The 26,227-nt window shown below is 46.9% G+C and overlaps 1 long non-coding RNA gene across 1 annotated transcript in view; it reads right to left on the bottom strand.

Moving 5' to 3' along the window:
• LOC134759797 (uncharacterized) overlaps positions 1 to 5,677 on the bottom strand; it is a 148,074-nt gene extending 142,397 nt beyond the window's left edge. The window contains exon 1 of the long non-coding RNA XR_010136589.1: positions 5,597 to 5,677. This is a non-coding gene — a long non-coding RNA (uncharacterized LOC134759797). The remainder of the gene's footprint in view (positions 1 to 5,596) is intronic.
• Positions 5,678 to 26,227: the final 20,550 nt, after the last annotated feature.

Below are 26,227 nucleotides of genomic sequence, written 5' to 3'. Positions count from 1 at the left end.
AAAAACCACATGTACTCAGGCCTTTGCCTACTGCACGTGATTTTATCCTCACAACCCTCTAAGGTACATATTATTATCCCAATTTTACAGGTGAATGAACCAGAGTTCAGAGAAGCAGAGTCACTTGTCCATAGTCACAGAGCAAGAAGTGATGGTGCCAGGACTTAAAAGCTACCCAGAGCATCTGCTCTTAATGCCTATGGCATATCTCAGCAGTAGAGGCAGGGATAACACTGTTGCTCCTCCTCCAGCACAGCCAGGCCAGTCTCTTTGCTGTTCCCTGTGCACATCAGTGTGCTGTCAACACATTTTCTCATGCTGTTCTGTTTTCCTGTGAACATTCTACCCACTCCTACAACTACATCTCCTCCAGGAAGTCCTCCCTGATTCCCTTGTTGACAGTTCTCTCTCCCTCCACCATTCCACAGCTGTCACTCTCCTACCTTGAGTGGTGGGTCATCTAGTTACTTGACTAGCTCCCTAGCAAGGAAAGGCCAGGATCTCTGCTGTGTTCACCTCTGCATATCTGGCACCTGGCAGTTCATAATTTACAAAGCACCCTTAAGTCCATTCTCTCTCTCTCTCTTTCTCTCTCTCTCAACCTTAAACATTGACCAAGAGTCAGCAGGACAGAGACAAATATTTCATTTCAAAAATGAGGAAAGTGATTTCCTCTGGCTGATCAAAAAGCTTTGTTCTCTGAACTTGGCTTTGTGACGCATTTTTCACAGAAAGACTGGGCAGTAGTGACTCCAAATGCATATTTACAGGTTTGTCAAGTGTTGCAAGAGCCTGCAGATCCCTAGCTTCTGCATAAAGAGGCCTCATGAAAGCCAATGAAGTCACACCTCCACACCCAGAGCCCTGCCTGCTGGCACAGTGCAGTCCCTCTCTGGGTGAGAGCCCACTGAATACATTCACATCACCTGAGGGCCAGCAGCAGGCTGGGGCCAACTGCACATGCTCCTAGGAAAGAGCCAGTGAACCCCCATGCGGCCACTGAGGAAACTGAGGAAGAGGGGCCAGGGATGTTCCTGGGTCTCGAAGCAAGTTTGTAGCAGAACCTTTCTCCCTAACTGGTGAAAACTGGAATTGAGGTATGAGCAGGTGGCAACTGCAGCCCTTCCCAGCATCTTTCCTTCACGCTGTATTTTCGTCACAATGATGTGGCTGATGCAGGAACAAACAATCCCCAAATCTCTGTACCTTACCACTACAAAATTAATTTCTCATGAAAATCCACAGTGATTCTAGTGAAGTGACTCATGATACAGGCTGCTTTGGTCTTGTGACTCACGTCTCCACCTGAGGCGTCCTCCACAACCACTGCGGCAGGGAAAGAAAGAAACTGTGAGAGTGCACTGGAATGACACTGCCATGGCCTGAGAGTGCCGCCTGGCATTTCTTATTATATTTCACAAGCCAGAAATATGTATGTGGCCCTGATTAACTTGAGGGCTGGAAAGTTTCCCATATGCTGAGGGGAAAAGGAGACCTGGGGATCAGTAATGTCTGTTGCATGCTTTCCAGGGACTCAAACATCATAGTTCTCTCCATGTCTCTCCACTTGAGCCATTTTAAAAGATACCCGTTTAGGGAAGTGTATTGGTCAGCAATTGCTGCGCCAATGCTGTGTAACAAACCACTCCAACACTCAGTGGCTTACAACAATAAGCATTTATTTTTCTTCCTTGTGAGTCTGTAGATTGAGTGGCTTGGCTGTGTTCCAGGTTGCAGGTTGGCCTGAGTTGACTGCAGGCTTTGACTTGGACTCAATCTGCTCCTAAGACCAACAGCTGTTCTGGGCATGTTTTCATGGCAGATCAGAGGGCACAAAAGGCCAAGTCAAACCATGCCACACATTTAAGGCCTCCCTCTGCACACATCACATGTGCTAACATTCCTTTAGCCAAAGTAAGTCATCTAGCCAAGCTCAAAGTCAAAGGATGGAGAGGTAATCCCTGCCCACCAGGAAGCCACAACAAGTGTAAGGATGTACAATTCTATTAATGGAGGAGGTAGAGATTTGGGGGCAATGAGCCAATCAGCCATGAGAAGTTGTATTAGTCTGTTTTCACACTGCTGATAAAGACATACCTGAAATGGGGTAAATTATAAAGAAAAAGGCTTAATGGACTCGCAGTTCCACGTAGCTGGGGAGGCCTCACAATCATGGCAGAAGGTGAAAGGCATGTCTCACATGGCGGCAGACAAGAGAATGAGAGCCAAGCAAATAGGGTTTCCTCTTATAAAACTATCAGATCTTGTGTCTTAATCACTACCATGAGAAAAGGATGGGGGAAACCAAAACCACCCCGATGATTCAATTATCTCCCACTGGGTCCCACCCACAACATGAGGGAATTATGGGAGCTACAATTCAAGAAGAGATTTGGATGGGGACACAGCCAAACCATATCAGAGTTCCTCAGGAAAAGCATGGGGTTTGGCTTCCCACAGATAAGAGGTTTGAATCCCAGCTCTACTATTTATGGGCTGTGTGCCCCTGGGTAACCTCTCTACCCCTCTGAGCTTCAGCAGCCGCTTCTATAAAACGAGACACATAGCTTTCTCTTCAATTCCTGCACCATTAAAAAATCACAAATAACAGCTACTGAGTTCCCACCACATGTTAAGCACCAGGAGAATGTTTTACATCATCATTAATTAGCTCTTCATCCCCTGAAGGTACTTGTTCCCTCATTACACCCATATTAGTGTGGATTAGCAGATTTGGGAGTTAGGAGTCAAAAGACCCACCAGGGCAAAAGAAAGGATACTGAAAGGAAAGCAAAAACAAAAAAAGGCCCAATGTTAATGTCACCAAAATCATAGTGGCTGGCACTAGGAAGCATCCTCCAGAGAAAAAGACCCAATAGAATATATATATGCATATACACAAGCATGCATATGTATAAACACATTATACATATGTGTTTATGTATAATAAACATATTACATGTTTGTGTGTGTACAGATTGTTATAAAGAACTGACTCACAAAATTATGGAGGTTGAGAAGTCCTAAGATCTGCAGCCAGCAAGCTGGAGACCCAGGAGACCTAATGGTGGAGTTCCAGTCCAGGTCCAAAGGCCTGGTATAAGTTCCTGTCTGAAGGCCGGCAGGATTGAGAACCAAGAACTAATGTTTCGGTTCAAGCCTAAAGGCAGAAAAAGACGGATGCCCCAGCTCAAGGTAGTCGGGCAGGGTTTCCTGTTACCAGTTGGAAGATCAACCTTTTTGTTCTTTTTGGGCCTTCAAGTATTGCGTGAGGCCCACTCACATTGGGGAGGGCCATTGGCCTTACTCTGTCTACCCATTCAGATGTGAACGGCAGAGGCCAGCTTGGAAGCCAGGCAGCCCGATCCCCAGGGTCTCTGCCCTCACACCAAGCTGGCATCTCACCTGGTTTCATCCAATCAGAATGTCAATATTTGTTTCTAAACAGCCAGCCAGTTAACCTGTGTCCTCCAGATTCACTTTTGAGGGACCTTCTGAAACGTATTGAGTAAATTATGTAACAATCTAAATCATTCAGCCATCCATTTCCTTATGCAGTCAGCCCAGTGCTGAACACACAAACATGTTAACAGAGGTCTCTGCCTTCAAGGACTCCCCAGATTCCTGAAATTCCACACCTCCAGGTTCCTTCCTTTGGCTGAAGGATTCCTTCCTGTGAAAAGTCCACTTTAAATGGAAAGTGTTTATTTGCCTAACTAGCTACAGGTAGATGACCCCAAATCAGAGGCTCAGCCATTGCTGCATTTTGCATCTGAGCACCTACTGCAGTTTTACTGCAACAGAAATGGGCCCAAGGTCATCTTGGTTGTGGGTAAACCAATATTTGCTCTTGATTTTGAAAAAGGGAGCGGATTAAATCAGCCTGTCCCAGTCATGCCTGGCAGAGCTTATGAGAAGGTGACTTTTCCATTAAAAGCCCAGTTTATGTTTTATGTATGTCTAAAGAGCCACAGTTTGAACTTAATTCCTCCTTTAAGACAAGAGCCCCAAAGTTAGTATTTAAAATGTCACACACAGCCAGAGGCTTCCGGTGGGTCATGGAGGGCGGGACAACCTAGACTGAGAAGTAATAAAATTGACACCGAATGACTTCAAGACTCAGAGAGGTGCCCTAAGAGTTCAAGAATAGAACATTTGAAGCCAAACCATGAATAAATCTTAGGAAAGTTGATAGCAGAGCTTTACAAAAAAAGGAAACTGGTAAATAAGCTAAGCTTAAGCTTTGAATTCCCATGATGAGGGTTAAAGAAAGTGACCCCTAGGATGACAGTGAATTGTGGAGAGTTGTGTGCAGGAAGTGGGTGCCTCACCAAGGTCACCTCCTTTCAAGCAGTCTCCTTATTTACCAAGGGACACTCAGAGAAGGGAGGGAGTGCCCTCCCTTGGGACCTAGAGCTAGTAAGTGGCAAAACTAGGATCTGAACCCAAGCCTGCCTAGATTCGTATATGTGAAGGACTCAAAAACAGTGCTGGGCACACAGCACCATCTCTCCATTGACTATTATTATTATATTTTGAAGCCTAAGACAAGTCCAGTTTTTTGGGGTTTTTTTTGTTTTTGTTTTTTTGGGACAGAGTCTCACTCTGTCACCCAGGCTGGAATGCAGTGGTACAATCTCAGCTCACTGCAGCCTCAACCTCCAGGGCTCAAGTGATCCTCCCACCTCAGCTTCCCAAGTAGCTGGGACTACAGGCGCACACCACCACGCCTGGCTAATTTTTGTATTTTTAGTAGAGATGGGGTTTCACCATGTTGGCCACGCTGGTCTTGAACTCCCGAACTCAAGTGATCCATTCACCTCGGCCTCCCACCGTGCTGGGATTACAAGCGTGAGACTCAGTGTCCGGCAAGTTCAGCTTTCTTTATTGAGAGTCTCACAGCGTAATCCCTTCAAAGACCCTTCATGGTGTCACCTGAAAGTTACCTCAATTATTCCGGAAACTCAAATTAATGTGTTGCCAAAAGTGGATCATGGCAGAAACTGTTAGCCATCATGACTAATTCCCCCACCCACTGCCGCTCCAAAACACTATGTGTCATGACAGCTTTTATCACCCACCCTATCTTGCAATTTGCTTTCTTTACTATACTAACATACGGGTACATCTTTCCACTTGGGTACACAGAGCTTATACATTGTTGGCAATGGTTGTTTAGCCTCCATTACACAGCTGTGTTACCTTTTATGTAACCATTCCCTCATATTGTTGTTCACTTTGGTTCTTTTCAGTTTTTCACTATTAAAAACAATACTGTGCTGAGCACCTGGTATAATCTTGTGTATTCATGTTAGTATTTCTATAGACTAGATTCCTAGAAGTAGAATTACTAGGTCAGGGGTGGGTGCATTTACAATTTTGATAATTAATGCAAAGTGGCCCTCCCCAAAAGTCCTATTTACGCTTTCACCGACAACATTTGAGATTTCCCATTTCCCCTCAACCCTTACCATACAGATCATATCAATATTTTTTTAACCAGGTGGGTAAAAATAGCTGTATTAGTCTGTTTTCATAACACTATAAAGAACTGCCTGAGACTAATTTATAAAGGAAAGAGAATTAATGAACTCACAGTTAGCATGGCTGGGGAGGCCTCAGGAAGCTTACAATCACGGCAGGAAGCCAAAGCAAGGCATCGTCTTCCCAAGGCAGCAGGAAGCAGAAGGGCTGAGAGAAAGGGGAAGAGCCCCTTATAAAACCATCAGATCTCGTGAGAACTCACTCACCATCATGAGAACAGCCTGGGGGAAACTGCCCCCATGATTCAATTACCTCCACCTGGTCTTTCCCTTAACAAGCGGGGATTACAGAGACTACAATTCAAGATGAGATTCCAGTGGGGACACAAAGCCTAACCATATTAATAGCCATATCTAATTTATGTTTATATGATTATTAATGAGGTTGAACATCTTTTTATATATTTACTGACATATCACTCTATAATTTTCTGTACGTATTTCTTCTTCTGATAATTACCTCTTTTATCATTTGCCCATTTTTAATAGGTTGTTTTCTTTTTCTTATTAAGTTGTAAGCATAGTTAATACCTTATGGATACTAACCCTTGGTTTGTTATATAGGTTGCAAATATTTGCTGCTAGCATATCATGCATTTTTTATCTTTGTTTATTGCTTATTTAACCAAATAGAGTTTTAAATTTAAAGGGCAGCCAATTTGTCAATCTTTGTGGCTTCTGCAATTTGTTACGTTTTGAAAGGACTTCCTCATCCCAAAATTATGAAAATATTTCTGTATATGGAATTTTATCCTTTGAATGTATATTTTTAATCCATAAGAAATTTATTGTTTGCAACATGAAGAAAGATCTAGTTGAATTTATTTCCAAATGTACAGTCAGTTGACCCAGCCTTATTAATGAAAATTTACCCTTTCCTCTCCAATATTAAAATTTCACTTTTATCACATACTCAATTCCCACATATACCTGAGTCTGTTTCTGGATTCTCTAATCCAATGGTTCTCAAACTTTGCTGCATATTGGAATCACCTGAGAAGTTTTTAAAACTCCCCATACCTGGTTCACACCCCCGACTAATTAAATCTCCCCGACTAATTAATCTCTGGGAGTACAACCAAGGTGACAATATTTTTTAACTTCTCAAGTTTGAGAATACTATAATGCACTGGTTCTTCAACCTTGGTTAACATACAGAGGCTCAGGTTCTGTTCTCCTTCTTTTTTTGAGTCAGGGTCTTTCTCTGTCCCACAGGCTGGAGTGCAGTAGTACATGGCTGGTGCAAACATGGCTCGCTGCAGCCTGGAAGCCCTGGACTCAAGCAATCCTCCCACCTCAGCCTCTTTTGTAGCTGGTATCGCAGGTACACACTTTATTTTTTGTAGAGATGGGGTCTCGTCATGTTGCCCAGGCTGGTCTCGAATCCCAGGCTTGAGCAATCCTCTTGCCTCAACCTTCCATAATGCTGGCATTACAGATATGAGCCACTGCTCCTGGCCTTGTTCTCTTGCAATGAGCCCCTGTCTTAACTCATCACGCTCCAGGTGATTCTGTCACACCAGTGTCTGATAGCCACTGCTCTGATCTGCTCGGAGGCTTCCAGAGAAACATAATTCAAAAAGAACCCCACTGCTCCACCAGCAACCAAAGGCATCTGAATCCTGAATCCCAAATCTCAGGTGTTGGGGGTGAGAGGGTGGGGGGTGTTGAGATCTGTTCTCAAAGGTCCCCCTGTGGTTTGAAGGTGCAGCCCGGCTGAAGGCTTGAGAACCACTGGGCTGGGTCACATAGTGCATGGCCTGCATGGCACCTTCCTTCCCTGAAAACCCAGGGGAAGTCTCTGGGGTCATCAATTGCTGCACCTGCTTCATGAGGAAGCCCAGATGCCTCCAGTTGCCAGGGCTAGCTGCAGGCTGGGGATCCCAGCAAAGCTCAGGACTAGGAAAGGCCGTTCCTGTGGGGAGAGGGATTTTCCACTGCATAGCATTTCTCCCTGTAAGCAAACCTAATTATTACCATCCCTCAAATGAATTCCTTCTGAGATTGAGCAACCTGGCCATGAGGATTGAGCATTTCTGTGAACCAATTCAATGAGCACACCAGGGCACAGAAGGCAGGGCGACCCCTTTTTGTTTTGTTCTGTTTTGTTTTGCTTAGTTTAAGCATCTACACCCCCAAAGCAATTCTTTTTCAGGTTTTTCCATACAAATCATCTGCTTCAGCCCTGCCTTGGCTCACGCTGCTCCTGGAGCACAGCCCATTCTGTCTCTCCAGCCTTCCACTGCCAGCGGAATCCTCGTCCCCCATCGAGCGCTGGCTCTCCACCTTAGCTGCGCATTTGAACCACCTAGGGGGCTTTTTAAAAGTCCTGAAGCCCATGCCCTGCCCCAGGCCAATCAAAACAGTACCTCTGGGCGGGACCCAGGCATCAAAGCTCTGCAGGTGATTCCAGAGTATGACCAGGGGTGGGAACCACTGAATTCCAAGCCTAGCCCAAATGCTGCTGTTCTGGGAAGCAGCCTTTCATTTCATCCACTCCTATCCTGACCAACACACATACCACAATTATTTTCTTGAAAATAAGAATGTTACCTTTATTTGTTCATTTTGGAATAGGCAATAGATTCCAAACATAGAAGGTACAAAAGAATGCAGAGAAGTCTTCCACTATTTCCTGCTGTAGATGCCCTCCCCAGAGGGAGGGCCTCAGCAGAATCAAAGGCTCCACTCCTGCCCTCTGACAGTACCATGACTGAGGGAACTGGCGGAGTCTTGGGGTCACAGAGGGCTGGGTTTGATTTTTTTTTTTTTTCAACAGAGACAGGCCTCGCCATGTTGCCCAGGCTGGTCTCGAACTCCTGGGATCAGGTGATCCTCCTGCCTTGGGCTCCCAAAGTGCTGGGATTACAGGCATGAGCCATCACACCCAACCAGAGGCCTGGGTTTGAATCCACTTCAGCCATTGACTTCCCATATGATGTTGAACTAGTCGTTTAACCTATCGAATCCTGTTTCCTTACCTATAGAGATAACAGCACCTACCTCTCGGGATTATGTAGGAGAATTAAAGAGGTGTTTTGGTTCTTTATTGCAGCCTAGCAAACTGCCCCAACTTATTGGCTTATAAAAATAACCATTTTATGTGCTCATAATTCTGTGACTTCAAGATTCAGGCCTTGGAGATTCTGGTCCTCAAGGTATCTCCTGGGGTCATTCTCCTGGCTGGTGGATGGTCCAACCAAGATAGCTTCACTCACAAAACTGATAGACTAGGGCTCTACTACATCCCCTCTGGCCTCATGATAGCTTGGGCTTCCTCGCAGCATGGTCTCTGGTGGTCAGCCATAGGTGATCCTCAAGAAAGAGCACTTAGAGCAGGAAAGTAGACATGCTGTCAGTCTCTTAAGGGCCAGTCTTAGAAGTTATACAGTCAACCCAGATTCAAGGGGAGGAGAAATACACACCAGCTTTTGATGGAAAGTGGTATGGTCACATTGCAAAAGAGCATATGGGATGGGACAGTGTCACAGGCATCTTCAGAAACACAATCCACCACAAGAGAAATGAATGCAAAGTGTCTGGCACCCAGAGTGTGCCCAACAAATGTTAGCTCCCATCTTTCTCCTTGGTACACAGTTATTTTGCCTTTTATTGTAGTTCAATGTTTATAATGCCTTCGGTGTTCCTTCCTAGTGCCTGGGCCAAGAGCCTGGCACAGAATAAATGACCAGTGAATGTTCATATAAAATCTCAGAGGTGGCCATGAGGCCAGCATTCGCCCAGTCCTGTGAGTCTAATGTGCTGAATTCCTAAAATGCCAAGCCATGAGATTCTCCCTCCCTGACGTCCACCCTCGTTATCCTCTCTTGCATGCCGGTCACTCTGGCCTGCTAGGTCTACAACCTGAAATATCCTCCTTCTCCCTTGTCATCACCTGGCTCCCACCTGGTTGGCCACAAAGTGAGTGAGAAGGGGAGATTTGGCAACCAGATTAAGCAAGGTCTTAAGTGCTCTATAATGAGTAGAAGTTTCATTCTCCAGGCACAAGGGAACCATTGCAGGGAACTTTAGGAAAGGTGAGACATAATTAGACATGCAGGCAGTTGTGCAGGCACCAGATGCACAGAGAGCGAAGAAATGACGTTTCCTCATGCACCATCTTAGTACTCAGAGTTCTGAAACCTGGACAGTCTGAGCAAGGCTATCCACCGCAAATTCCCCTCCCTACTGAAGGAAGGGAGACTGAGGCCTGGCAGGGGAAAGGGACTGCCCACAGTGGGGGCCATGGGCCTCTGGCCATGCAACTGGATTCCAGAGACTATGTCTGCGAAGCATGTGTCTGACATTGAGCAATGTCTCAGCAGCATAGGCAGTAATGATTGATGGGTCTGATGAATGCAACCCCATTATTATTGAAATTTATACACGTACCACTGATCGAAGAATCTCAGTGCATGTGCCTCATTTAATATTCACAGCTGTTGTTTTTCAACCAGGAACCCAAGAGTCGGGCCCTGGGATTGACAAAGATGAAATCTGGGGGCACTTTCCAGAAAGCCACTTCTGGACATAAAGACCCCAGGTGGAAACTGCCCTTTGCCACTCAATTGCATGTGACCTAGGCAAGGTGTCTATTGACACAGAGCCACGCTCTGGGCAGATGCACCAGGTCATGAAAAGAGGATCCAGCTCAGCTCCTCTCATAAGCTGGAAGGCTCCAGTTCCCTTGGCCATTCTCCAGATAGCAGATATGTTTAAAGGCTTGCTACTTACCAGGTGCCATAGTAGGTGCTAAGGGTGCAGCAAAACCACTGTAGACAGGCCCCTGCTCTCCTGCAGCTTATTGTCATGTGGAGTAGACAAGCTATAAAGTAAGCAAATTAAAAAGCAGAATAAAAAGCAATACAGCTTGTGAGAAGGGCCATGCCTCCAGACAAACAGGGTGCTGTGACAGACACCCGGCAGAAAGTGACTTGGTTAGGGGTTGTCACCTGATGAAAGCTCCTGAGCCCTAAGGCACATTGGGCACCAGACTAGGCCCTTATGCTCCATTAGATAGAGTCAGTCCAAAATGACAAAGGGAGAAGTGACCCACACAACCAGGCATGGCATGTAGGCAGGCATCAGCATCAGCCACTCTGCATGCACATTGGGGTCTTGTCTTCATAAACTCAGATGTTACCTCTACCAAGTTCCAACTGCATTCCTTTCTTTTTTTTTTTTTTTTTTTTTTTTTTTTAAGACAGAGTCTTGCTCTGTTGCCCAGGTTGGAGTGCAGTGGCGTGATCTCGGCTCACTGCAACCTCCGCCTCCCAGGTTCAAGCGATTCTCCTGCCTCAGCCTCCTGAGTAGCTGGGACTACAGGTGTGTGCAACCACACCTGGCTAATTTTTTGTATTTTTAGCAGAGACTGGATTTCACCATGTTGGCCAGGCTGGTCTCGTGCTCCTGACCTCAGGTGATCCGCCCGCCTCGGCCTCCCAAAGTGCTGGGATTATAGGCATGAGCCACCATGTCCAGCTCAATTCCATTACTTTCTACCTGTCAGGCCTAAAACAAAGTGCTTAGTCCTTCTATGCCTCAGTTTCCTCATCTGTACCATGATGGTAATCATAGGACTCTCTGAGGAGGGTCCCTCTAATCTGTGAGGCTTGGGTGAGTTAGTACAGGTGAAATGCTTAGAATGGTATCTGGTGCTGAGTCTTCACTAGTATTATTCCCCACATCCTCAGATGGGGTTCCCATTGAAGTTGGGCTTTGAGGGTTTGTTATGTGGAATTGGCTAAGAGAAAATGTTCCAGGAGGGACCTGTCTTGGTTTGGGTTCCCCTAGAAGCACCCCCTGAGGTAAGGATTTGCAGGCAAGTCATTTATTTGGGAGGCGAAGAGATACCTTAAGAAGTGGGGAAGTGAGAGAGAAGAGTGTGTTCCCAAGACCACTAGTGCTGTTGGTGCCTTCATCTCTTTATTAGTCTGTTCTCACACTGCTATAAAGAACTACCTGAGACTGGGTAATTATAAAGGAAAGGGGTTTAATTGACTCACAGTTCTGCAGGCTTAGCAGGAAGCATGGCTAGGAGGCCTCAGGAAACTTACAATCATGGTGGAAGGTGAAGGGGAAAGCAGGCACTTTATTAGCAAGGCTGCAGGAGGGAGTGTGTGTGAGAATGAGGACGTGCCGTACCTTAAAACCATCAGCTCTCATGAGAATTCACACACTATCATGAGAACAGCATGAGGAAAACAGCCCCTATGATGGAATCACCTCCCACCTGGTCCCTCCCCTGACATGTGGGGGTTACAATCTGAGATGAGATTTGGGTAGGGACACAGAGCCAAACCATATCAATCTCCCTGGACAACTCTGGAGCCAGTGTGGTGCACAGCCTCAGATTTGTTTCATGAAAGGGCGAAGGAACTGGGGTATTTGCCATCAACCCTCCTCAGTTACTGATTGAGGACTATGGTGGTGGTAGAGAGACGTGCTCATTTTCTCAAGCCTGGCGGGAAACATGGGCCCTGGCAATCTCAGAAAGCCCTCAGGCAAGCAGTGCAGGTTCCAGGAGGCAGGACACCACAGTGGTCTAGGTGAGGAGAATGGGCTCAACAGGGCTGGGAACCGCTCCAGCGTGAGCAGAGAACATCGAGGCAAATAGGGCAGCAGGTCTTTAACCTCCAGGGGCTGAAGAGGATAAGTAGGAGATTGATGTTACGCTGATACTAGGTTAGAAGGGCCTGGAAAGCTAAGGGACTAGGACTTTATTCTGCGGGCAATAGGCAGCTGCCAGAGGTGTCTGAGGAGGGGAAGGACACAGAAAAGAAACAATCACATCAGTAAGGTGTGGACCTACCTTAAACCCAAACATCTAGCTCTGTTCCCGCTAACACCACTCTGCAGCCTGAACCTGATTAAAAGGCAGGCTAGCCAGGAGGTTTCCTAAAGACACAAACTCTAAGGGAACTGTTCTCTCATTGCTATATAGAATTACCTGAGACTGGGTAATTTATCAAGAAAAGAGGTTTAAAGGCTGGGCGCAGTGGCTCACACCTATAATCCCAGCACTTTGGGAGACAGAGGTGGGCAGATCACTTGAGGCCAGGAGTTTGAGGCCAGCCTGGCCAACATTCATGTAGAAACCCTAGCTCTACAAAAAATACAAAACTTAGCTGGGCATGGTAACACATGCCTGTAATGCCAGCTACTCGAGAGGCTGAGGCATGAGAATCATTTGAACCCAGGAGGCAGAGGCTGCAGTGAATTGAGATCATGCCCCTGCACTCCAGCATGGGCAACAGAGCAACGCTCTGTCTCAGAAAAAAAAAAGAGAGAAATAAATAAAAGAGATTTAATTGACTCACAATTCCACATGCTATACATGAACATGGCTGGGGAAGCCTCAGGAAACTTACAATCATGGCAGAAGGTGAAAGGGAAGCAGGCACGTCTTACATGGCCAGAGAAGGAGAAATAGAGAGAAGGGGCAGGTGTTATAGACTTTTCTTTTTTCTTTTTTTTCTTTTTGATGGAGTCTCACTCTGTCACCCAGACTGGAGTGCAGTGGCATGATCTCGGCTCACTGCAACCTTCGCCTCCCAGGTTCAAGCAATTCTCCTATTTCAGCCTCTCAAGTAGCTGGGACTACAGGCACGTGCCACCACACCTGGCTAATTTTAGTATTTTTAGTAGAGACGAGGTTTCACCATATTGGTCAGGCTGGTCTAAAACTCCTGACCTCAGGTGATCCACCTGCCTCAGCCTCCCAAAGTGCTGGGATTACAGGCATAAGCCACCACGCCCGACCTAGACTTTTAAACAACCAGATCTCCTGAGAACTCACTCACTATCATGAGAACAGCAAGGGGGAAGTCTGCCCCCATGATCCAATCACCTCCCACCCAGCCCCTCCTCCAACACTGGGGATTACAATTCAACACGAGATTTGGGCAGGGACACAAATCCAGACCATATCAGGAAGCTTGGAATGAATGCTCAAAGTAGCCACTTGGGTGAAAAATGACACCCCAGGGAACTTCTCAAGTAATAGCTTGGTCATTCACCACCTCCCTAGATTGGTGATGGCTAATAATGAGTTAGATATGCAAGTCTGGGGCAGAGCTGAATTCCTTAGCATGGTAGTCCAAGGGCTTCTACCAGAGCATCTTCCCTACCCCTCACCCCAATGCCTTCTCTGAGTCAAACAAATATTAAAGACTGTTGTTTGAAAGGATGGCCACACTGCTAGCATTCCCATGGTGTTTATGTGTCTCAGCCCTGCCTTAGCATACCAAAGCAGGGACAGATGGGGGAAGAGAACAACAGTCCCTTTGAGCAACTGCAGGTACTGTACTGGCATGTTCACTATGCCGCATCCTGTCTAATTATCTCAATGACCCAGCAGGATGAAGGGTTTCCTCTCCATCGTCCAGAGGTGAAAACTCAGACTACAAGACGTTAGATGTTTGTCCCAATAGCAGAGCTGGGATTATAACTGGAGGGCTCTGAGTAGTCCAGATTCAGGAGTTCAGACTTACAAAAGGCCTGTGGTCAAGTGTCAAGATGATTCCATCAGAGCTGGGAACCCCTGCAGAAGGAGGTGCTGCCATCAGCTCGGTCTTGAGGTGAAAGAGGGAAAGGAAATAAGCCCAGAAATTAAATGACATCTGAGTATTTGCTTCACCACAATTTATAGATAAGACACCAAATTGGGAGAAAGAAAGCAAGAGACAAACCACATTAGAAAGAAATGTAATGCACACGAATCACACACCAGTTTGCAATAACACCCAGAAGAAAATGCAGAATGCCAACGCAGTTATTAAAAGCAATATTTTGCTGACGTGAGTAAATCAGAGCTGGGAAAGAGTGACAGAAGGGGAAGCCAGTGGATGAGGAGTGGGCTTGTTGTTCTGGAAGCTGCAGGTTCCCAGGCATCCCTGCAGAGCTCCCAGAGGCAAAGAAAGGGAGCCTGTGCTCTATCCTGGAGGTCTGTGTATGTGCATGAGTGTGTTTGCATGCACATGTGTGCATGTGGATGCCTGTGTGTCTGTGTATGTACGTGTGTGCATGTGTGAAAGCTTTGTGCTTATGTGCATGTATGTCCATGTGAACGTGTGTGCACATGCATATGAATGTGTGTGTGCGTTTGTGCTTATATTCCATGAATGTGTACATTGTGCATGCATGAGTGTATCCATGTGTGCATTTGTGCAATTGTGTGCATGTCTGTGAGTGCTCATTGTGTGCATGTGTATGTTAGTAAGCACATGCTCATATGCATGCATGTACAAATGTGTGTGTGTGTGTGTGTGTGTGTGTGTGTGTGTGTGTGTGTTTGGGAAGTCTTGCTATCACATTGGTCATCCCTGCCCCTGCCAATGTCAGCGGCAAATCAGGTTTCAGGAGCAGTTACACCACTTGAAATTTGGGCTTCTTACAGCATTTAGTAGGTGTTAAGTCAAGCCTACTAACTTGGGTTCTTGCCCAGGGTACTCACTGTCTGATTCCCCACAAAAGGAAGAGTTTAGGACCAGGGATTGAAAGTGGGGTTCCATTTTTCACCAGTAGAATGGGAATTTCTTTCCTTCCTTTGTCTGTCTTTCCTGCCCATGATTCTTCTCCCTCCTCATTCCTAGCTCTGTTGCTTCATTCCAGCCACCTCGCCCTTCCTTCAGCTCCAGGGCTCATTCTCCCCACTTGGGACCTTTGCCCAGGTGTTCTTCCATGACGAAGCACTCATTTTCCAAATCTCTTCCTATGTGCCCCCACAACCCAAATATCACCTCCCTCTGCTTATACCATGAGTCTCTGTTTAGACTATCATCTGCTGGAAACCTTCCCTGCTCACTCATAGCTTTTATTTTTGTAACAGCTTTATTGAGACATAACTCACATATCATACAATTCACCCATTTAAAGTATACGATTCAATGATTTTTCACGGGGTTGTGCTACCATCACTACAATCTAATTTTATAACATTTTCATTCTCCAAAAGAAACCCCATAACCATTAACAGTCCCTATACCCGCCTCTCCCAGCCACTCACCTGTTTCTGTCTCCACAGATTTGCCTGTTCTGGACATTTCGTACAAATGGAATTATACTGTAGGTGGTCTTTTGCAATTGGCTCCTTTCATTTAGAATAACTTTTTCAAAGTTCATCCATCTTGTAGCATATATCAGTACTCTACTCCTTTTTATTGACAAATCACATTTCATTGAATAGATATACAGCATTTTATTTATCCTTTCATCAGCTGGTGGCCACTGGGGCTCTTTGCACCAAACTTTTTGGCTATTAGGAAAAATGCTGCTATAAACATTTGTTTACAGGTCTTAGTGTGGAGATATATTTTTCTTTCACTTGGGTTTATACCTAGGCATGGAATCTCTGGGTCATATGGGAACTGTTTAACCCTTTGAGGAACAGCCAAACTGTTTTCCAAAGTGGTTGTACCATTCTACACTCCCACCAGCAATCTATTGAGTTCCAATTTCTCTACATTCTTGGTTTTCTAGTAAAATCATCCTAATGGGTGTGAGGTAGTGATTTACATTTGCATTTCTCCAATGACTAATGATGTTGAGCATCTTTTCACATGCTTATTGGCCATGTATATCTCTTTAGAGAAACATTTATTCAAATCTTTTCCCCATTTTTTATAATCGTCTTTTTGTTGTTGAGTTGTAAGAATTCTTTTTGTATTTCTGGGTACTAGACCTGTACAAGACTTATGATTTGAAAATATTTTCTCCTATGAGTTGTCTTTTCATTGTCTTGGCAGTGGTTTTTGAAGCTCAAAATTTTTAATTTGATAAAGTTCAATTTATCTATTTTTTCTTTTGTCATTTGTGCTTTTGGTGTCATATCTAAGAAATCATCACCTAATTCAAAGTCATAAAAATATATTCCTATGGTTTCTTCTAAAAACTTTATAGCTGTAGCCCTTATATTTTGGTGTATGATCCATTTTGAGCCATTCAAATATTTATTGGGCAGTTACTATGTGCTGGGCATCAATTTAGGGGTGGGTATATATACTTTAATATACCAGTGAGCAAAATGAACAACCTTGAAGAGGCGACATTCCAGTGGAAGAAACAGATAATAACCAAAAAAAACAAACACACAGGATAAGGACAGTTTGAGCTGGTGGTGGTGCCCTGAGGAATGAAACCACGTGGGACATTCAGGAAACAGTTTCTGTACTGTACTGGAGCTCTGGAGTGAATGTTAGGGGCAGCAGTGGAGAGACAAGTTCACAGGAGGTGGCTAAAGGATCATTCTAAATCTACCCAGTTTATTTATCATAATTAATTATTACAACATTTATTTTAACGTTTAATTATTGTAATTTTGATCCTTTGTCATTTCTCTTATTACTTATCTCATCAGTACTATTTATCTCATTTTACTGTGGGATGCTGACCCTTCCCACTCCTGGACCCCTAACAGACATGAAAAATTAATCCAGGGTTCTCACCCACTAAGCCTCTTGGTGTCCCTGGCTAGCAACTTTCCTAACAGCAATACGGTCTTATTAAATTAAATAGAAAGGCTCAAGGAGGAAGCACCCAAACAAAGCCTCTGGGTTCCCAGGCTTCAACTTCTCCTACCACCCATCTGAGGTTGGCAGCCAGGCCGTTGCTGGAGGAATGCCATACATTTTCTGCACAATTAGGTTTGTGACCAGTAGGAAGCAGCAGAAAGTACTCTGACAGTACCTGAGCAGTGCCTTGTGTTACTTACTAAAACCTTCTTAGATTAGATAATCCACATGATGATTTTTATGGGCAATACCCTAACTGTCTCTGTGAAGGGCTCTGCTCTTAGATAGCTTATTTCTGCCTTCCATTTGGATAAGATAACATCTCAGTTAATCCATTTCTGTTTGCCTCTGCTAAAACTTCTCCCTTAATCTTCATTATCTCCTATCATGTGCTTTTGTTGGGACTTTACTGAACCAGATTCACCCCAAGGGCCTCCACACAGTTCTAAGAAGAGGAGATAAAATTCAGAGCAACTCGGAGCTTTGCTGGTTTGGGAACTAGGTTGGTTGTCATTTACCTGAAGTTTTATCAACTGGACTCTCAGGTTCCCAGGTCATAGGAAAATCCCTCAGCCTGACACATCTTCCCTTTGGGGGGTCTGTGGCTACTTTGTGGGATTCTCTTGGCAATAGAAAAGGACAAAAATGCAGGCCGGGCACAGTGGCTCACTCCTGTAATCCCAGCACTTTGGGAGGCCAAGGTGGGCGGATCACGAGGTCAGGAGATCGAGACCATCCTGGCTAACACAGTGAAACCCCATCTTACTAAAAATACAAAAAATTAGCCGAGCGTGGTGGCGGGCACCTGTAGTCCCAGCTACTCAGGAGGTTGAGGCAGGAGAATGGCATGAACCTGGGAGGCGGAGCTTGCAGTGAGCCAAGATCGCGCCACTGCACTCCAGCCTCGGCGACAGAGCGAGACTCTGTCTCAAAAAAAAAAAAAGGAAAGGACAAAAATGCAACTATTAGTCTGCTGCAAGGGCTCTTATGTCAGGAATCAGCATTTCAGAATTTTAATAGTAATTAGAGTCATCTCCATCTGAGATAGCAGATAGAGTTCATCCTGCAGATTATCACCAACTCTGTCCCTCGGAAGAAGGAGAATCAATTAGTCTACCTTGGCTGAGGATGAAAGAGGGGCCTCTCTGCTGGTGGAGATAGCACTCCACCAGGAATCAGGAGACCTGGGTCATGTACCATTGGGCCAGTCTCTGGGTCTCAGCTTTTTCCAGATAAAAAAATGGCAAATTTGGCTTGAACGGTCTCTAAGATTCCTGGAGAACTAAGCTGGCTTCCAAATGCATGCACACTTCAGCCACAGTGCTTGGTGGCAACGTGTTCACTTTGGTAAGGGGGAAGAAGAAATTTACTTTCTAACAAGATCACTGCTGTAGGTTTAGATCTGCTAAGCCCACTCCAGTTGCCACTTGCCACACGTACCTATTGAAATTTCAGTTGGTTTAAGGCCAGGCGTGGTGGCTCATGCCTGTAATCCCAACACTTTGGGAGGCTGAGGTTGGCGGATCACCTGAGGTTGGGAGTTCGAGACAAGCCTGACCAACATGGAGAAACCCCATCTCGACTAAAAGTACAAAATTAGCTGGGTGTGGTGGCACATGCCTGTAATCCCAGCTACTGGGGAGGCTGAGGCAGGAGAATTGCTTGAACCCAGGAGGAGAAGGTTGCGGTGAGCCGAGATCGTGCCATTGCACTCCAGCCTGGGCAACAAGAGCGAAACTCCTTCTCAAAAAAAGAAAAAGAAAAAGAAATTTCAGTTGGCTTAAACTAAATACAATTTAAAATACAGTGCTTCAGTACATCAGCCATTTTTCAGGTGTTCAACAGCCACACGTGGCTAGTTGCAACCGTATCGGAAGGTGCAGATAAAGAACATTCTCAGACTCCAAGAAAGTTCTAACTGACATTGCTGGTGTAGATAGCGTTTTCTCATCACTCTCTTGTAACTTTCTGTTACAATTCAGGGAGATGAGGGGAAGGGGGCTAAGTTTAAGGCATTTCATTCCTACTCTGCTTTCACATACCCATCGAGCACAATCCACTCAACATCTTGTCAAAGAAAACGTCATTATTTCTTTTTCCTAGGTAGAAAAACTGTGGCCAGTGAAGCACAGGAATTCACTGAAAGTTACTCAGCTGATAACCCACTGCGTGGCACAGCGGCAGCAGAGTAGGCCCAGGTATTTGCCTGTTGCACATGAGGAGACCAAGGCTCAGGAAGTCACGTGGCTCCAGCCAGGCATCCCTGCCCCGCAGTGGCTCAGCAAGGCCTCTCACCACTCCGGGCAGCAGGAACCCATGAAATAGAGGCTTCCGGGGGCTTCCTGCAGCTGGTCCTGCACTCCAGGAGGAAAATTTTTCCGTCTGGAAAGTGACAAATTAACAGAAAATTCATGCTTTTGCAGTGATGAAAATGAAAATGTCTAATTTGCTAGTCAAAAGCATTTCCCTGTTTAGAGATAAGAGTAAATTTGAGTCTTTTTTATCAGTGATTCATACAGCACAGTGCAGAGCTTCCTGGAGATCTCTGGCTCCATTCTGTGGTCCAGGGATGGTGTACCTGGCTGTCGCAACTGGCCAATCCCCAAATTCAGTCTTGCCTGATCTCATTGCCAACACTGCTGGGTAATTTTTTCTTTTTTGAAGGAAAGTCTGCCATGGAGGAAGGATTTATGTGTGTGTGTTTGCATGTTTCACAGTGTCTGGAGCTGTCTCATTAGGTCAGAGAAATGGGAGAACCTTTGAAGGAAGGAGGCTTCTAAGTGATGTTTGCATGCAGAGCGCTGGATTGGGTGGGTGTCAGGAAATCCAGGCCCTGAGCCTAGCTTGCCTCTTCCTCCTTGAGCCTTTCAAGTTAATTTAATAAGAATTTATTGCCTTTAGGATAGTTGCTAGCCAGGGAAGCAAAACGGGTCTCAGCTGTCATAACAACTTCAATTGATTGGTGGTGACTACCTAGAGTGCTTGATGGAGAAGCATTCTGAAGACATGAAGAGACAAGAACCCCTGATTGATTGCTCATGTCTGGGGGGCCCAGGAATAGGAAGTGGCAGCATCCCACAGTAAAACGAGATAAATAGTAATGATAGAAATAATAATAACAGTAATTACAATAAGGTTTTCCTGGTCAAGTCATTGGGAACATCAAGTAAAATCATGGATGTGAAGGTGCTTTGGGAACTGGGCAGAAAGACTCATGATGTCTGGACTCAATTATTAAGTGCTTTGGTTGTGAATCATGAGTTCCTTGTTCATGCGACTTAAACCTTTTCCCCAGAGTATTGCCCGGCCTTGTCATGAGCCTGGAGGCGGCAGCGATGTGGAAGGAGACTCGTGGGTGAACGCACATTTGCGCATTCATTTCTGCACTCACTCTTCACAGCTCTGTTCATTTGTTAAGACACATGTCAAAGGGCCTTTAAAGGTCCAGGTACTGACACCAAGACAGGCCTTCCTGACCCCTCACTCCTCAGAGCTCCTGGAATACGAGCAACTTTGGGCAAGTTTTGATCCATCGTAGCATTTAAAGTTCATATTGGAATAGGCACTTTATTACCAGGATGGGGAAAATGAGACTGAGAGAAGGTAAGAGACATGTACAGGTTCACATAGCAAGTTCCTAGCAATGGTACCCTGACCCTAATGCCAGCTCCCTGGGAGGGGCTTTGCATAATTACCTCTAAGCCTTGTCATCACCCCACAAGGCAGGGGTTACGGTTCCATTTTATGGTTTTAAAAAACTGGACTCTGGCAGGGGAGGTATTGACCAAAAGTATAAGCGGCAGAGGCAGATTTCAAACCAGATCTGTCTGACTCCATAACTTTGGGTCTTTTGACCGTTGTACAGAGCCAGCAGGAGCTACCAGCAAAGGCTCAGAGCCTGAGGTTCTGCCCAATGTGTCACACAGTCAAGGCAGGGGGGACCTCCTGGATCAAGGCCCTCAACCTGGCAGGCTCTTTAAACTCCTTCAAGAGCTTGAAGCTAGTCCACTGCTGGGTATCTCTGTACTGAGGGTGGCACCTCATCCTCAGAGGAATAGCCTGAAAAGGAGGTGGGAGAGAGTTGGGAGCCAAGACCCTTAGGAGAGGTCAATGGGGACATCCCAGTGTACTTGACACCATGAAGGAGCTATGGAGGGAGCCTGCAGACCCGGACTTTCCTGCTTATCAGTTGTGCACCCTAAAGAAAGGTACCTAGAGCCCAAAGCCTCAGTATCCCCACCTGCAAAATGGGGCAATTATAACAACAGCCAGCAATTACCGGGGAGCACGTTGAATTCTCAAACTACGGAAAGTAGGTGTTACTAATATCATCCCTACTTCACATAAGAGGAAACTGAGGCGCAGAAACGCTGCATAACTCTCTCAAGGTCATTCAGCACTGAGGTTACAATCCGGGCAGCTGGATTCCAAAGCCTCATCCTTCCAGCACCAGGAAAGACTACACGGTGAGCCTCCCCCACCCACGCAGGAAGTACACAACCCTTGCTTAGGAAGCAGTTTTGATAAACACGCATGTATTCTCTGGGGCAGTATGCATCTCCACGGTTTCCTAAAGAGGGAATAGATCGTAGAGGGGCCCAAGTCAAGGCAGCTGCAAAGCAGGGTGCGAACTCCCCTACCGGCTCTCTAGGGTTCCCGCGGGTGGGGGGAGGACGGGAAGGGGTTATTTGGGCTCCAAACCGGGGAGTGTAGGCCTGAGTGTGCGGGCTGCAGGGTGAGATCCCCCACTCCCTCCCCTGACCCCCACCCCCAGCTGGTCCTCAGGGGCCGCGCTGGGAGGTCGACAGAAGCGCTGACTCCGCAGTTTCCGACCCTCCGTACCCTGGAGCGCGCGGCACCGCGCAGCCTGGAAAAGTCCCCAGTTACACTCGCCCGCGGCGGCGACGCCAGGCCCCTTGGGGAGCGTTTATGGAGACCCCAGGGCAGGAGAGATCGCCGTGGAGGGAAGGAAGGGGGAAGAGGGCCGACGACAGGGCACAGAATTACTGGAAGCCGAGAAGGTGACAATGACCCACCTTATGCGGGTGGCTGCTGAAGACAGCAGTTGACTCCCGAACCTCCACAGCAGCGCCTCACTCTGCCTACACACCCCTCAACGCACGCAGAGCGAGAAATTCTGCAGATGGGAAATGGAAAGGGGTGGGGGGTGGGAGGAGGAGAGAGAAACCATTAGAAAGGGCACCTGCACACTTCCTGCTCAGAAGGAGAAACTGAGGCCCCAGGAAGGAGAGATCCGGGAGTCTTCATTCCCTGGAGAGGGTGGGATTCCTTCCTTTAAAAGGTGATGCAAGGCCAATATCCACATTCCCTCTTCCTTCCTCCCTACTTCCTCCTCCACTCTCCTCCCTCCCTTCCTTACCCTCCTCCCTGCTCTCTGCCTTCCTCCTCACTCCCCTCTGCCTCCCTCTTCCCTCCTTTCCCCACCTTCATCCCTTCCCTACCCTCCTCTCTGCTCTCTTCCTCCCTCCTCCCTCCTCTCTGCTCTCTTCCTTCCTCCTCCCTCCTCTCTGCTCTCTTCCTCCCTCCTCCCTCCTCCCTCCTCTCTGCCTACCTCCTTCCTCCTCTCTGCTTCTCTCCTCCCTCTTCTCTGCCTTCCTCCTCCCTCCCTTCCCCACCCTCCTCTCTGCCTTCCTCTTTCTTCCTCCTCCTTCCTTTCCCCACCCTCCTCCCTCCTCTGTCTTCCTCTTCCTTCCTCTCCCTCTTCCCTCCCTTCCCCACCCTCCTCCTCCCTCCTTTCCTCTTCTCTGCCTTCCTCCTCCTTCTTCCCTCCTCCCTCCTCTCTTCCTTCCTCTTCCCTCCTCCCTACTTTCCCCTTCTCCTCCACAGCATTTACAGAGGCTTCAACAGGAATTATCCCAGTGTCTGCCTTTGAAGGGGTCCCAGTTTTCCCAACAGCCTTGAGAACAGCTCCTGTGTCAAATCCTGGCCTTGTCCTTTGCAGAGAGGGGTGGCCCTGCAGCTTCACAAGGCTTGGGGGGAGCAGGAGAGAATGGAAAGAACCTGAGCAGGGTCTGCGCTGGGCCCCTCTTCCCTCAGAACCTGTGCCTCCCCAGACCACTGGGAGACCTGGCTTCCAGCCTCAGCCCTGCAAGGCAAGCCGCTGTGCCGCAGGATGCTTCATTCCCTCCTCTATATATGGGAACAGCAACGACAACCACTCCCCACTGCTTCAGGGGAGTCCAGGGCCCCAGAAAAGCCTAAAGGATCTAGCTCCTGTCTCCCTCAGTGCACTCGCCCTGCCCCTCATATCCATTGCTCCTGCCACATCCCTTCTCTGCAGGTCCCCTAATTTCCATTCTGTCTCCTGACTGCGGGTATCACACCTGCTCATACCCTCCACCTGGAATGCCCTCCAACGCAATTGCAAATTGAAGAAAAGATGTTCAAGGACTCCTCCTAGCCGGGGGCAAAGTGGGGCCTTGTCCAAGTCTGGTCAAACCAGGTCCCAGAATTCTGTGCAACAGGAGAGCACCCTTCTCTCTGCCTTTTAGAAAAAAGGGTGGGCTTTTTTCTCCTGAACAACCCAGTTCCAGGCCAATATGGCTGGAACTTTGGGTTCCTTTGCAAGGATGAGGAGAGAAAAGAGGAAAGAGACAGGAAAATAAATAATCCATGTTTAATCTAGAATAAGAAAACACAAAAAGAACAAAAGGAAGAGAAAAATATCACCCTCCACCCTCAGCGCCCAGAGATAAAGAACCTGAGGTTGTGGTGTGGAGCCTTCCAGAGTGTTTTATGCATATATATGTGTATGGCGGGTGTATTAGTCTGTTTTCAAGCTGCTAATAAAGACATACCCGAGACCGGGTAATTTATAAAGGAAAGAGGTTGAATTGACTCACAGTTCGGCCTGGCTGGGGAGGCCTCAGGAAAGTTATAATCATGGCAGAAGGGGAAGCAAACACATCCTTCTTCATATGGCAGCAGGAAGGAAGGAAACTGAGTGCCCAGTGAAGGGGGGAAGCTCCTTATGAAACCATCAGATCTCATGAGAACTAACTTATTCTCACGAGAACAGGATGGGGGAAACAGCCGCCATGATTCAATTATCTCCACCTGGTCCCTCCCACAACATGTGGGGATTATGGAAACTACAAGATGAGATTTGGGTGGGGACACAGCCAAACCATATCAGTGGGTGTGACCTTTACTCCAGAAACTCTAGATACAAGAAATATCGCTGCATGACTATTTTTCTAGAATCAAAGCAAAAGCTGACTCCAGCCCGTCCCACCTGGAGCCGGGCACCTATGAGATCTGCAGACCCAGGCTCCCTCCTTAGTCTTGAGGAATCTTTCTCTGTCCTCACTCTCGTTTGTTGCTCAAAATGTCAATCAAATTTTGAGTTCCTAATCTTTTCTCCAAAATCCTGAGTCTTCCTTTTCTCAATAAATTGTTTCCCCAACTGCTTAGTTGCTCAAGCAAGAATTAGAGGACTCACCCTCCACTCCTCCCTCTCTTTTCTCCTTGTCCTCCTGACAGCCAAACCATCACCAAATCCTGTGTGTGAACCCCAAAGCCTATCTGCAGGCTGTCCCCTTCTGTCTATTGCAATAGTCATCTCCAATCCAGTCTCTGCCCAGCTAGCAGAGGGATCTGAGACGCAGGAAATCAGTGCTGGTCCTCCTGTTCCACCGTTGTGAGATGCTTCTACTGCTGAGGAGGAATCTGAGCCTTCTATGCCCATGTGGAACAGCCCCAGCCTCCTTTGCAGGTCACAACGCTCACCCCCACTACTAGAGCCTCCCTTCAAACACCAGTGCTGCTGGTCATGGGGCACATGCCTGTAATAGCTTGAGACCAGGAGTTCGAGACCAGCCTGGGCAACACAGCAAGAACCGCCCTCTCTGAAAAATAATTTTTTTAAGAAAAAAAAAAAAAAAAAGCCAGGCACAGTGGCACATGCCTGTAGTCCCGGCTACTCAAGAGGGTGAAGTGGGAGGGTTGCTTGAACCCAGGAGTTCGAGGTAACGGTGAGCCCTGATGGCACCACTGCACTCCAGCCTGGGTGACAGAGCAGGACCCTGTCTCTAGAAAAAATTTTTTAAAAATTAAAAAATAAAAAAAAAAACACTGCTGCCTCCTCTGGTCATCACAATACCTCCATGAACACCCTTTGCCTTTCCCCCACCCATTGTTCAGATCTCAGGGGAGCTGGGGAGCTGTCACTTCCTCAGGGAAACCTCCCTGCCCATCACCCCCACCCTAGCAGCTTTGAGACCCTGGACCTTCCAACCTCCTTACCCTGTTTGCTGCTTCATTCCTGCCGTGTCTGGCACTCTGTATGTGTTGTCTGAGGGCAGGGACCACACTGGCTGTCACTCACTGATCTATCCCCAGTGCTTTGCACAGGGCCTGGCATGTAGCAGGCCTTCAGTCTTTGCTGAATAAGTAAATGAATGAATGAATGAATGCATTTCCAGATGACTGCGACTCACAGCTATAGCACAGTCACACCTTGACCAAGTGTCCCTTCATTCCTATTTCCCACCTCCACATTCAATCCGTCAGTGAATCCCATGGACATTAACTCCAAAATATGCACCAAATTCATCCTTTCCACTTCTACCACGCCCCCTCCAACTGGTCTCCTGGCTTCTTCTCTTGTCCTCCCCCCATACAGATCATTCACACAGACATAAAGGGCAGCCCCAATCCCTTTTGAAATAGACAAAATCAGAGTCTGCCATGACCCTGTCTCATCCCTTCCAGTGGGCTTCCCACTGTATTCCATCCAGCTGCTTTCTGGTGCCTTCCAGAGCCCTCCAAGTTCTTTTTCCACCCCTTCCCTGACCTGTCTCCCACCTGCACTAACCATACATTCTGCTTCAGTCACACTGGCCTTTGGAGCTCCTCAAAACATGATAAACCCATTCCTACCCCAGGGCCTTGGCACTTGCCCTTCCTCCTGCCGAAGACTCCGCCTCCATGCCCAGCAGGGGCTGTGCTCCCGGCTCACTGAGGGACTCCTGCGGTTCAGCAGGCTGGTGCATAGTAAATACTCCATCCAGATTTGCCGAATAAGTGAAAGGACCTCTGCATGCCTCTGCATCTTGTACATCTGTTTGGAGCCGAAGTATAGACCCAGATGTGTTATTTTCCCTTGTTAATTACTGCAGAGTAATTATAGTAAGAAGTGTAAGTACAGCAAGC

This window comes from Pongo abelii, chromosome 13 (assembly GCF_028885655.2).
Source record: "Pongo abelii isolate AG06213 chromosome 13, NHGRI_mPonAbe1-v2.0_pri, whole genome shotgun sequence".
NCBI lineage: Eukaryota > Metazoa > Chordata > Mammalia > Primates > Hominidae > Pongo > Pongo abelii.
This window is presented reverse-complemented; position numbering and strand designations above follow the sequence as displayed.